General features: G+C 39.9%; 1 long non-coding RNA gene across 1 annotated transcript in view; it reads left to right on the top strand.

The window, feature by feature from the left end:
* The window catches only part of LOC125754672 (uncharacterized), an 81,441-nt gene extending 67,324 nt beyond the window's left edge, over nt 1-14,117 (top strand). Inside the window, exon 3 of the long non-coding RNA XR_007409412.1 lies at nt 13,992-14,117. This is a non-coding gene — a long non-coding RNA (uncharacterized LOC125754672). The remainder of the gene's footprint in view (nt 1-13,991) is intronic.
* Nucleotides 14,118-14,359: the final 242 nt, after the last annotated feature.

The raw sequence follows: 14,359 nt of genomic DNA, 5'->3' as shown, positions 1-14,359 counted from the left end.
CCACATGGCCGGCGGGGACCCGGGCTCCAGGGCCAACTGGGCACCATCAACGATACAACCCAAATATTTGTTTTCACCCAACTTCACTTTGTGGTTCCTAGAATAAGGGCATCATCTTCCACAGTCCTGCTGCCTTTTCTCAGAATCTCCAAGAACGTAAACGTTTCCATCGCTTGGGTGACTAAACGTGTGGACTTCACAGCTCCTTCAATGTCGGTGAGGTTTTCAAGTGCCATGCAACACAAGGAAGAAATAAACTAATTAGGGCTCAACAGAACCGCCTCCAAAATTTTGGACTTTGTCCTTAAAAAAAAAAAGTGTTTGATTTGGAATGGATTCCTGTGTTGATTAAAAACAAGCAACAAAAACTAGCAGATTCTGGACTTTCTCCCAATCAGTGGTCGTAGACTTTTGTTTTTGTTTTTGTTTTTGTTTTTAAGATAGGGTGGTCTCGTTGGATGAGGTAGGATGTTGGAATAAAAATACACTAGTTCATTCTGGACACATTTTATTGCACTAGATTCGGTGGTAATGAAATTAGACGTGCTTGTTTTTTTAATATTTTATTTATCACGTGGGACCCAATCCCAGGACCCCAGGATCACGACCTAAGCCAAACGCAGACACTCAACCACTGAGCCACCCAGGTGTTCCAGTGGAATATTTTTAATGACCAAGCATTTGTAAATACTTTTGATTGATTTTTTTCCCCTTTGTCTGCATGGTGGTCAAATTTCTGTGTGCAGATTTCTCTGTATAGAGTCCCCAAACCATATGTCATCTACATTTCTTGGTTGATGCGAAAGGATATTCAAGGGTGATTTCTACAACTTTCATTTCAACCACATGTATTCAGTTGGATGTGACAAATGTTATAGCCTGGATCAAAAAATTAATATTTAATCCTGCATTTGCTTCATGAACTCAAGATAATAAAACTCAGTAGGCTTTGGTCAATGTTAAATGATATGAATGTGGAGGTTTTTCACAAAAGGTGGACACTCAATACCTGCTAATTTAATGGAAATTTGATTTTCTTAAGACTTTATTTATTCATAAGGCTCACAGAGAGGCAGGCAGAGACACAGGCAGAGGGAGAAGCAGGCTCCTTGCAGGGGGCCCAACGTGGGACTCAATCCCAGGACCCCGGGATCACACCATGAGCCAAAGGCAGATGATCAACCACTGAGCTACCCAGACACCCCTAAATTTGATTTGTTTTATCTGCATGCTCTAAACCTCTAAATATTACATGATAATTCACTTTGTCATCCTAAATTATTTCTAGTTGATTTTTTTTTTTTTACCTCAAATCTTCTGTTTCTGGTTTGATTTTTGGGTTTCTTTCTTTTTTTTTTTTTTTTTGGGGGGGGGGTGTTTTAGATTCCCAATAAGATTGATGTGGGGATTTGATTATAGCTGCTAAAAACCTAATCATTAATAGTGTTAAACGAACCTCAGGGAACTTTTTTGTCTTAATGAACATTGACAACTCTATGGAACATAACGATGTTAGAAAAATATCTCTGTCACATTAATAACTCCACCAACCACAGAGCCATCTGGACTCTACTCCAGAAACCTTCCCTCACTAAAATTTCTTTAATAGCCCCAACCTGGGAAATGTCATGAATTCTTCCCTGATAGGGCTGAACATATGTCATATTTCTTTCCTCCTGAGTCCCTTGACAGTTCCATAAATCTAAAGTCACAGAATTAACAATTACATGCAACAAATAACAAATTTTACTTTGTAGTGTTATGGATGTTTATCTTCCTTCCTTTATCGTCCCTCTAGTGCTTGAGTCAGGAAATCTGATTTGTACATCCTGCTAAGGATTCAAAGACTTTTTCTATAGATGAGACTGATTTCAGAGAACTCCAGAGTTAGATGTAGGTTCTTAAAAAGTATTTATTTAATTATTTATTCATGAGAGACACAGAGAGAGAGACAGAGACACAGGCAGAGGGAGAAACCTAAACATTTCGACAGGGAATCACCCTGTTCCTTACAAAAAGCTCTCCTGTCCTGGAGAAGCATGCACTCTGGGCTCAGTTCAGGGATCGGAGGACATTTCTCCTTTTCTGTCAGCTTGTGTGTCTTTTATTCCTCACCAACTCCACTTGAGACACCTTGTTTGTTCAGTTTGACAGATGGACAACAGAAATCTGTTAAATAATGGGACGACCCTGTCCAGGGTCACCCAAGCAATTGTAGATATGAATCCACATGTCCCAGACCCAATCCTCTCCCTCTTTCCACTGAACTTGCTCAACGTTTAAACAAAAGGAGATGCCAGTTAGGACCATTACTGGTTGTTTGACCATCTGTATAGTCTTGGGTTTCCATCAGTGATTTGCATTCAAGTTTATTGAGCACCAAAGGTTCTTTGTATTAAGCTTCATCGAGTTCCCTTTGTTAAGACAAGTAGAGGGCCGAAGTATGGCACGCATACACATATCCATAAATACCGGTGGAAACATTGACATAACACGGGAGACCAGGCTCGAATGGGAGAACTCACTTTTATACTTACATCTGGAAACTGGGAATGTGTGTCATCTACTAGTCTCTCGAATGAGCTATGCATGCCATGACGTCAGTGACCATCCATCAGGCACCATGATGCCTTCAGACTTGATACCTCCAACACATCTCTCACCTTTGCCCGTGATTATAAATTCAACAACCCATCAGAACCATCAGTGAGCTACCCCACAAAAGACCCTAAGCCTTCTAGGTCACAGATTCAGTTCTCTGTCTCCATTTCATGAGCCCTTCTGTTTGCAGCCAGTGGTCCCCATTTTAACCAAACAGCAAGCACACTAACCAACTCTCAAGCCAACAGTTACCCTTGACCACAGAATCTGTCTTCCCCCTATGCTCATCCCTTCTCAGTGATGTCTCTGTAAATCACTCTTCGGTCCACTTATGTTTCCCACACCAATGCCACAGCCTTTTTTCCTTTAGATTTTTAATTAATAGGCTCCTGACTCTGCTGCCTCTCTGCTCATCTTCTACTTTTTCTCTCTATCCTGAAACCATCATGAAGTTTCCAAATCCAAAGTGTCTTCCTGTCACTTTCTCAGTAAAACTCAGGAGTGGTATCCCATGACCCTCAGGATAAAATCCAAAATTTCTATGCTATTGTTTACTACACTTGTGAGTGTTCTGCTTTTCCCCAAATATGCAGAGACACAGATGCAGATCAATGCACAGCTAAGCATTTGGCAGATGCGGCTCAGAGATGGACACGTACAGAACTGCACGAGATGTTCTGCTGATGTAAAGTCTCCGAGGGGGACACAGAGGGGTTAACCCACCCTCCAACACTTCTGTATCGATCCTGAGTGAGGGTGGAGAAGAGCAAAAAGACGCGGAAGTGAAGACCAGGAGAAAGCGCCTGTCTGCTTCAGTTGGCAGTGCCTGCCTCAGGGCTGCTATATGTAATTTCTCAGTTAATTACCCTCCACTGTCAAGGGAGCTTTTGAGACATGTAAAAAGTATCCTGTCTGCTTCCGAGTAATAGATATTCCCAGATGTGCATCATGCAAAAAAAAAAAAAAAAGTGAGAATCACACATTCATCCATTAAGGGGCACAAACGATGTGTGTGTGGAGGGGAGGGTGCGGGTATTCAGCCCAGAGGCTTCCTACACACCTGTCCACGGCACGGCTCCATTCAAACACACATAACTAATTTGCGACCTCACAAACAAAGCGAAAGAATCAACCTTCTTAAATAAAAATGTAACTTTCTGAAATAAAAATCTACCTCAGTTTAACCAAAGCGTGGATGCAAGGAATTTTGTCTTTACAAATATCGTCCAGCTAATCGATGCAACAGAATGACACAGGTAGACACTCATTATTTCACAACCTTTAATTGGTGACAACTGATGACAGTATCAAAAAAGAAAGAAAAGCAAGTAATGGTAGCTCGCAATGGAAATATATTCTTGCTGAAGCAATCGAAATCTAATCAAATCAAACCTCTGGACCAACTACTAATTCACAAGGAAACAGGAGACCGTGGGATATTACAGGGCACTTGAATATACAGTCAGATTGTGGGAAAGACCCTGTTTCTTCAACAAATGAATTGTAAGGGGGAAACAAAAAGACACAGTGAGAGTCTATATTTATAAGAGAAAAAGAGAAGTGCCAAATGATTTCAATGCATGGAACATAGTTGGATCTTATTAGAAACCATAATTTATATTATGATTATATTAAACTGTTAGTAATAGTGATAATAATAACTTATTACACAATTTAGGAAATTAAACACTAGATATTCTGGGTCTTAAGTATGATGCGTCACATTTTAAGTCTGTGAAGGAATTGCAGATTTGTTTTTATGTAAGTCCCATGTACCAACAAGAATTGCAAATATTGGGGGAGCCTGGGGGGCTCAGCAGTTTAGCGCCACCTTCAGCCCAGGGCCTGATCCTCTGGAGACCTGGGATCGAGTCCCACGTCGGGCTCCCTGCATGGAGCCTGCTTCTCCCTCTGCCTGTGTCTCTGCCTCTCTCTGTCTCTCTCTGTCTCTCTCTCCTGAATAAATAATCTTTAAAAAAAAAAAGAATTTAGGGGGTCCCTGGGTGGCGCAGCGGTTTGGCGCCTGCCTTTGGCCCAGGGCGCGATCCTGGAGACCCGAGATCGAATCCCACATCGGGCTCCCGGTGCATGGAGCCTGCTTCTCCCCCTGCCTCTCTCTCTGTGTGTGACTATCATAAATAATAATAAAAAAAAATTAAAAAAAAAAGAATTTCAAATATTTACATACGAGTGATGAATGCTATTGTTTATTACACCTGGTATTGGCTTTAAAATAATCTGGGTGAAAATAAATAAATTAATTAATCTGGATGGAGAGGGAAGAAATAGGGGGGTACAAGTGGATTATGATGAATAAAGTTTAGCCAGGAGTTGAAAATTAATGAAGCTGGGTGATTAGTGTATAGGCACTCACCCCATATAAAGCTTTTCTACTTTTCAATTATTTTCTATTAAAAAAGTAATATATATACACGCCCATATATACATATGTATATGTTACATATATAATATATACATATGTATGCATAATATGTACATATATAAAGTTATACTACATATATATGTTATGTATAAATATATACATATATACATGTATAAAGTTAGGATATAATATACTGTGAAAGTTGTGATTCAAAGTCACCAATATAGGGATCCCTGGGTGGTACAGCGGTTTAGTACCTGCCTTTGGCCCAGGGCGCGATCCTGGAGACCCGGGATCAAATCCCACGTCAGGGTCCCTGCATGGAGCCTGCTTCTCCCTCTGCCTGTGTCTCTGCCTCTCTCTCTCTCTCTCTCTGTGTGACTATCATAAATAAATAAAATAAATAAAAAAATAAAAAAACTAAGTCACCAATATAAAATATGATACAATTATGTAATCGTAGGTTGCAATTATATATTATATTTATATTATAATATAATGATATATTATATTAAAATATAATATAATTATGATATGTATTTATAATTTATAATTACAACAATATAACTATATGATATTATGATTATGTTACATATTATAATGTAACTTACATATTATAGGTAATATGTAACTGCATATTAGTACTATAATTCAAACACCTTATATATAAAATATATGATATTAACACACAAAAGAATATAATATCTATTTATTATATCTCTATATATATCTCTATAATAATATATTTATTATTATTATATAACCTGAAAGATGTAACTCAGCTGCCTGCAATTTGAAACAAAATGCTTTCGTCCACAAAGAAACATGATTTTGTAGAAACCTTGAAACCTTATGCTTCTGTGGGATAACGTTGAAACTATGTATTCAGTCTCCTTATAGGATGAAAAGAACAGGCAAGCAAGGCAACGTATGAGTGAGTTAGCTTTGAAACTGCACCCTGGTACTTAGAAGTTTATTCTGGAAAAGAAAACCCTAAGAAAAAGAAGAAAAGCACGCGTTGGTTGGGTGTTTTATAGTAAACCAAGCAGAGGATAGAAGAATTAAGTCTCAGCCTGTAAAGCAGGTTAGGACACTGGATGAGCCAAGACCCCCATCCTCCAGAACTGTGAGACGGTGAATTTGAGTCACCCGCTTTCTGGTACTTTGTTGTGACAGTTCTAGCAAAGAAAGACGGACTGGATTCCAAGACTGGCACGTGGGACCACTGAGGCTGGGTTTAGGACGTCTCTGACTTGGCTTGAACACCTATGGAGCACAGAGGCCATATGGTTACGCCCATGAGGGGGTCCAAGAGCATGGTCACACCTCTGGAGGACCCCCTGGTTCCTCACACATGTCCACCTCAATTCCAGTGCTCATGCATCCCTCAAGTATCAACGGACGCAGAGGCCATGGAAGCTGAGGGAGATGTGGCTGCTGGCTTACCACGGTGAGGCCGGCAATGGGAACATGGTGGCCTCCAAGGGCCCAACCCATGTCCCCATGAAGAGTCCTTGCCGTACCATATCCATGTCTGTGTTGCTCCATGCCGTCACCAACCCTCAGCAAAGACCCTATTCCTAATCATGTCACGTTCATGGCTACATGCAGGCCAGCCGTGGCCAACCAAAGATTGTAGGGTTCAAGGTGAAAGCAGAACCCAAGTCTCACAGGGGATGAGCCATTGACAGAGACAGCAAGACCCAAACCCGTGGACATGAAGGAGATGCAGCGTCCACGAGTGGAGAATGAGATGAAGGTAGTCTTGGGGCTCAGGCGAGGTCTACGTGAGGAAAACCCCTATCCCTGCAGAGTGAGCACAGCAGTTGTAAATCATCACAAGGCTGCAAGAGTCCAAATCCACAGCAAAAACGACATCGGATGGGGGATCCCTGGGTGGCTCAGTGATTTAGCACCCGCCTTCAGCCCAGGGTGTGATCTTGGGGTCTCGGGATCAAGTCCCACGTCGGGCTCCCTACACGGAGCCTGCTTCTCCCTCTGCCTGTGTCTCTGCCTCTCTCTCTCTCCCTCTGTGTTTCTCATGAATAAATAAATTAAATTTAAAAAAAAACAACATCGGACAATAAAGGAGCACAGCTCAATTGTGCGTTGGGTTTGAGCAGGAGAATGATCTCTCTTGTTCCACAAAAGGGAATTTAAAACACAGTCCATACATACACTGGTGTCACCTTACAGTTTTCTCTGACGATGAAAAATACCTTTCTGTACGCAGTTTTCCTTCATGTTCTGCTTTCTTGTAACGCATTCTTTGAGGTTCCTGCTTCCTTTTTTTTTTTTTTTTTTTTTTTTTTTTTTTTTTTTTTTTTTTTTGCGTTTCGGAGGCAATTAAGAATTTGGAAAGAGAAAAGACAAAACCCGTTTTACCATAAGTCACTTGGAATTATGAAGTGTGTGTTTGATAATTTAAGTAATCTTCTGAGTTTTACATTGATATATTTACAATAAAAGTTAATCCAGCTTGGGTGCCTGGGCGGCTCTGTTGGTTGAGGGTCTGCCTTCAGTTTCAGGTTATGATCTCGGAGTTTTAGGATGGAGCCCCCACGTCGGACTCGCTGCTCAACAGGGAGCCTGCTTTTCCCTCTGCCCCTCCCCCACTCGTGTTCTCTCTCACTCAAATAAATAATCTTTAAAAAAGTTAATCCAGGTAATTACTGTTGCACTATTCTTACTGTGAGCTACACGTTTTTCCTTTCACTCTTGATTTCAGTACTCCTGTAGATTAACCCACTAAACCTTAGAGAAATTGAAATAATCCACCAGTAATACTGTCCCGTGTTCCACTTTACCGAATAATCCGTTTTCCTTACTAATGTCACTGAATATGCCCACTGATCATTTCAAGGACTGAGTACACTTATATTCTAGATCCTGCCTATCATTTTAACCTCATCATTAGCAAAATGTTACCTGCTTATGTGTAAATATTTATGGCTATGTTACATGCATCGTGTGAACCGTGGTCACTGTAATTATTATGTGAACACACTGCATTCCTATATTGAGGTGTCCCATTTTTTTTTCTTTTATCTTTTTTTTTTTTGAGTAACAGCGATGTGCAGTCTGACATGACTTGACAGTCTGTTTTATTTTTGTTTTATTTTTTTTTAAGATTTTATTTATTTATTCATGAAAGACACACAGAGAGAGGCAGAGACATAGGCAGAGGGAGAAACAGGCCCCATGCAGGGAGCCCGACGTGGGACTCGATCCCGGGTCTCCAGGACTACACCATGCGTCAAAGGCAGACGCTCAACCACTGAGCCACCCAGGCGTCCCACAGTCTTTGTTTTAAAGTCTAGTTTTGGGCAGCCCCGGTGGCTCAGCAGTTTAATGCTGCCTTCAGTCCAGGGCGTGATCCTGGAGACCCGGGGTCAAGTCCCACGTTGGGCTCCCTCTGCCTGTGTCTCTGCCTCTCTCTCTCTCTCTCTGTGTATGCCTCTCTCATGAATAAATAAATAAAATCATTAAAAAAAAAAAGCTGAAAACCCAACTCCGGCAAATAAGGAAGGAACACATGTAAATGAGTTGATGGATTCATAATTTAATGGAAGAACATTTTAAATGGTAGAGCCAGTTCCAAGAGCATTTAGGGCAGTCAGCTAATTATGGAGGCTGGAAGGTGTTCATCAGGAAAAGCATTTAGAAAAACAAGAATATTAGAATAAAATGGGTAAGCTAGGTACAAAAAAAACATTAACGTTGGTGTTCACTTTCCTGTGAGACAAATGAACCTAGGATGTCACAAGATCTGTGATGTAACCAAATGGTAGATAGCAACGTGAAAACGAGGGATGTTATATTAGATGTTCCTCTGGAGCGTCTCACGAATACACCTGCGTACCCTGTTCATGCTCACTTCTCAAATCAGTGCAACAGGCGTCCCTGAAACCATGAATCCCTGGGTTGGTCCTCAGAGGCTCATACTTCCCCAATACAAATCATGCCAAAGAGGGCTGCGCTTTTTATGTGTTGCCCTTTAAGACTGTGGAATAGAGGGGCCCATGGCGATATGCATTTTTTTATTTCGTAAAAGGACCCTGTGAGGGTAAGATACCTGGTGGTTGAGTTTCGGCGAGGTGGGCCTGGATTATGAGATCAACTCACACACAGAGAAGATGGGGCCCTTACTGCATTGTGCTGCCCTCAGTGCAGAAGCCTGTCCAAGCACAGCAAACACACCCAGCTCAGAAATGCGTGTGCTGAAGGCATCAGCAGCAGTATTAACACAAGGCCTGAATCTCTTTTTTGTTATTAGATGCACGCTCAGATACACACGTCACCTTGACAGGCTTGCAAGACCGTTTCTGTGATTTATGCATTAAAAAAATGCTATGTCTCTGTTGGGCACACAATACCCAGCAGGCATCCTGTGCACAGTGATTATTTTGCATGTGGTCTTGGTAAAACTTTTGGAGTGCCAGGAACCCAGCTGTGTGCCCATAAGAAGGTGCATCCTCAGGAGAAGGGGTGGCTGAAGGGGTTCCTTCCACAGAAGGCCCATTGTGTCCACTTTGGAAACTTTCATCAAGGGCCATATGCTTGGGATCCCTGGGTGGCGCAGCGGTTTAGCGCCTGCCTTTGGCCCAGGGCACGATCCTGGAGACCCGGGATCGAATCCCACTTCGGGGTCCCTGCATGGAGCCTGCTTCTCCCTCTGCCTGTGTCTCTGCCTCTCTCTCTCTCTCTCTGTGTGACTATCATAAATAAATAAAAATTTAAAAAAAAGGGCCATATGCTTGCAAAATAGAAACCCAACCACCACATTAAAGAGGCAAAAAGTGGGTGTTGCCTGCCTGGCTCACTCTGTAAACCATAGGACGCTTGATCTTGGGGTCGTGAGTTCAAGCCCCACGCTGGGCGTGTAGTTTACCTAAAAATCATAAAAAAATAAAAGAAGTAGAACATATCAAGAAGATATGGAAAAGAAACATATCAAAAATATAAGCTGTGTATATATAAAGTCTTATGCATGTGCATGTATTTACACATGTGCAAACATTTATATATGTATTTAGGATTATAGTGTGTATATATTCATGTGTGTATTTATATATGTATTTATGGTTTTTTATTTTTTATTTTTTTGTATTTATGTTTTTATGTCTGTATTTATATGTGTATATGTGTTTATGTGTATATATGTTCTTATGCATATGTGTGTATGTTTATATGCACATATATGTTCGTGTGTACATATTTATATGAATTTATTTATGTTTATGCATAAATATTTTTATGTTTTATACTTTTATGTTTTATATATATTTGTATAAAAATGATGTGACATATAAATACATATGCATATGACTCAAAATAAAGGTCAAGTGATTGATGATCTGGAGTTGTTCCAGCCTTCAGGCATGTCTACACTGTCCACCTAATGGAAAAACCAAAGCTCTGTCACATTTACACAAGTGGGACAGAAACCCTTGATTCACCAGTGAGCTTCATGCCAAGGGATTTCAACACACTTGGGTTGGTCCTTCAGCAGACAGGCAAGCGGTGTCCACGGGATGGAAAACACTGGGCATTTCTTTTCTCTGCTGTTTGCACCGATGTACTATTTCCAATGCTAAGAAAGTGCCTGCGGGTCACAAATGATTAGCTTCACGGAGAGAAAGGGAAGGGTGGGTGCTCTCAACACAGCACGCTGAATAATCCATACAAACATTAAAGCTAAAATAAAAATAAAAATAAAAATAAAACCGATAACATAGATCATAAAAATAGAAATACATAAAATATAAATAAAAATATAAGACCTCACCAACGGACAACTCCGGGCAGTTCTCTGCAGGGCCCGTGAGAAGCAGATCCACAAAATGGTGTGCATTCCTCACACTTAGTAACAAGTGCACTTCAATCAATGGGGTGGACATTTTCATGGTAAAATTACAGTCTTTTTTTTTTTTTTTTTTTAAGGCAACTCCAGATGATTGAAATGCAGGTCAACAAAACATTTGTACATAATGAGATAGGCAGGATTATTGGGATGATAATATTTTTAAGAAAAAAACCTTTGGCCTTTGTGAACCAGGGATCTTAAAGCCATATTGTCATGATAATGACTGTTAATGGACTCTTTTATAATGATATATCAAAATTATAGAGGAAGGCGTGTCTGCAAAGATTCTCCTAGGGACAGTTAAAATAAGGGAAGACAGGAAATATTACAGCTTTCTAATCTGAGGCAAATCACTAAAGATAATTTTATTATGGAATCTATGCACATGCAAAATAATACTTAAAAGAAGAATAATGATGAGACAAAAGAACCCCAACATCATCTTGAATGAAACAAAATTTATGCAAATTTGTATACATGTGTATCTTGCTGCCTAAAGTTAAAAAAAATACACAAGTACCAATGCTTTATAAAAGCACAGAAACAGGGATCCCTGGGTGGCGCAGCGGTTTGGCACCTGCCTTTGGCCCAGGGCGTGATCCCGGAGACCCGGGATCGAATCCCACATCGGGTTCCCGGTGCACGGAGCCTGCTTCTCCCTCTGCCTGTGTCTCTGCCTCTCTCTCTGTCTCTGTGTGTGACTATCATAAATAAATAAAAATTAAAAAAAAAAATTTAAAAAATAAAAAAATAAAAAAATAAAAAAGCACAGAAACAAATATATCTGATTTCCTTTTTTTGTTGCTGTTTCCCCTTTTCTATGTTTGCAAATTTTATTTTTTTTGTTTGCAAATTTCATAGTCCAGTATTTTACACTGGAAAATAACACAAAGGAAAAATGCATTTTCTCCCATAGATGTTAATCATGCCACAGTGGAACCATTTACAACTGTGATAGACCTCCAGGAAAAAAAAAAAAAGAAAAGATTTAAAAATCTAAAATAATTAAAAGTTTGGCAGTCTGATTTTTGGAAGGAAGAAAAAGTAAATATTCCTTAAATGCTGCTGAGCATCCTTTCCTTTTGCATTTTTGAGGAAGTCTTCTAGCAAGATTCCCCAAATTTGTGGAACGGCACTCGGAGAAGACAGATTTGCTGACCTCCAAACACATCACACGGCTGCTCAAATGAGTGAGACATCATCTGCTCTTAACCAGAGGCAAAGTTGTTGGCTACAGATATTATACAATTATACAATTCAGAAAATTATACGATACGTGGCATTCGAGGAATAAGACTTACTGTCTTTCCTACGCGGGAAAAAAATGATTAGAAAACGGATTTGTTTTTGTGAAACTGTAACCAAAATATTCGAGCGGATGAGACAGAGCACAAATAGCATTATAATCTATTATAATACAACTCTCCTGTTCGACAAAGTCATCGGGAAAGGATATTTGAATTTGGGGCGATGCACAATGTCATTTTCTTTATCATGTTTTCTGAAGTATTCACACCTCACTGAACTCGACTTACATAAGCGAACTTGTTTAATTTGAAGCAGAAGCTCTTGGAAAACGAATGATCGTTTATATCTAAATTCTACAATTATCATGAACCCAACCCATTCAAGTTCAAGTGCGCCTTGAACCAGTGCAACGTTTTTCTTTTGTGCAACACTTTCGAAACATGAAACATTGAAGCAAGAGCTAATTTGTTTCGTATTTACGTACATTTTCCAACCAATCTGCTTTAAATTTACAAATTGCATTAACGAAAGAACCCATCATCCGCAGGTCACGTCTCTTGCACTTGAATCGTGTGCTCAACCCGAAATGCAAAGACTCCATCAAGTTTCCTTTGCATCGTCTTCGTTTTGATCCGTCGCTCTTGTTCCCGTTATATAAGGAGACTGAACACTGAGCCCGGGTTCTTTGGTTTGAGAAGCGAGTTCATGGGGAAAAAGGGTCAGATTGTTTTACAGAGAAATCGTTTAAATCATGTTAATTACAGAGAAATCACGTAAATCCACCCAAGGGGAGAACTGTGTAGACAAGACAGTGTTTTCTCGTCTGAGACTTCCGTCCTTTGGAACGAGGTCGACTGTGACCATTTCTACTGGGTGTATCCCTGTCGCATGTGAGCACTGATCCAAAGAGACATCCAAGACCATGGAGAGCTCCCCTGAAGATCTACCCGTCAAGCACCTACAGTGACCCGTGTTGACACCGGAAGGAACGTGTGTTCCCCATAACTACTCATACCTATGAATAGGACCTGTTGGGGACGCCTGGCTGGGTTGGTCCAAAGACCCAGAGACTCTGGATCCTGAGGTCCTGAGTTCGAGTTTCACACTGAGCATAAAGATTTTTTAAAAAGAAGAAAGAAAAGGAAAGAATCTGTCACTGTATTCAGTTGACATTTGAACCAAAGAGGCAGAAATAATCTAATAAAGCCCTTTCCACATGTCCTCATTGGTCACCAGACTTTTCTATCACCCAGGCACCAGCCATGGTATCATGGGCTCACCTGGTTCATCCTCCACGTGGTAAATCCATACCTGTCGCCAGAAGCATGGAGTTCCTTTTAATCACACCAATAATCAGACACCAAGATTTGGGTACTAATTCTTTGATTTCTGCTATCATGTCATTGCTACTAACTCTTTCCATTGTGGTGAGCTTTGATCTTGTGGGGTTTTTTTCTTTCTTTCTTTTTTTCTTTTTTTACAAATGAAGAGTCTGTATAAACATTTTTTTCCTTGAAATTTGGCCTGCCAGTATTTTTAATATTTTTTAATTCTGTTTTCTGTTAAACGGAATGCCTTGGTTCCTGATGACATCACTATATCAGGTTGGGTTGTCGCCAACATAAGCATTGTTTCCTCAATTTCATATAAGGTTAGATTCCTGGTGTTGGTGTTGGTAGTACTCACGTTTGGTTATAAAGAAAAACAGTCTTGGATTTAATTTTATCAACATATAAAATAACATCTAAATACAAAATGAACAGGAATATGAAATAAATTTTATGTGCAAAAAAATTTTTATGTGAAAGTCAAAACCTCAAACAGGTGTTTATGATCATTTTTCTTTTTTAAATTTTATTTTATTTAATTTTATTTATTTTTTTTATTTGACAGACCATGTGCAGGGGGTACAGAGAGAGAGGCATACTCCTGGCTAAGCAGAGAGCAAGACACAGGACTCAATCCAAGGACTCCAGGATCATGACCTGAGCCAAAGGCAGATGCTTCACCGACTGAGCCAGCCAGGTACCCTGATTTTTCATTTCTTTAATCCAGATTTTTTAACTAATTAATTTTTTTCTTATGTCCATAATCTTACTCCAGATTTTTCATGACATGCCTCATTTATTATAAGATTTTGTGTTGCCAAAACACAGTATAAACAATTATTTGGAAGATGGGAGCGTCACTATTGCTTGAATAATTCTTGTTTCAGTAAAAAGGCATTTTGGGAGAAAAATAAGGATTAATTGATGAATAGA

Source organism: Canis lupus, chromosome X (assembly GCF_003254725.2).
Source record: "Canis lupus dingo isolate Sandy chromosome X, ASM325472v2, whole genome shotgun sequence".
Classification (NCBI taxonomy): Eukaryota; Metazoa; Chordata; class Mammalia; order Carnivora; family Canidae; genus Canis; species Canis lupus.
The sequence above is the reverse complement of the archived record's forward strand: the minus strand, read 5'-3'. Positions and strand labels throughout refer to the sequence as shown.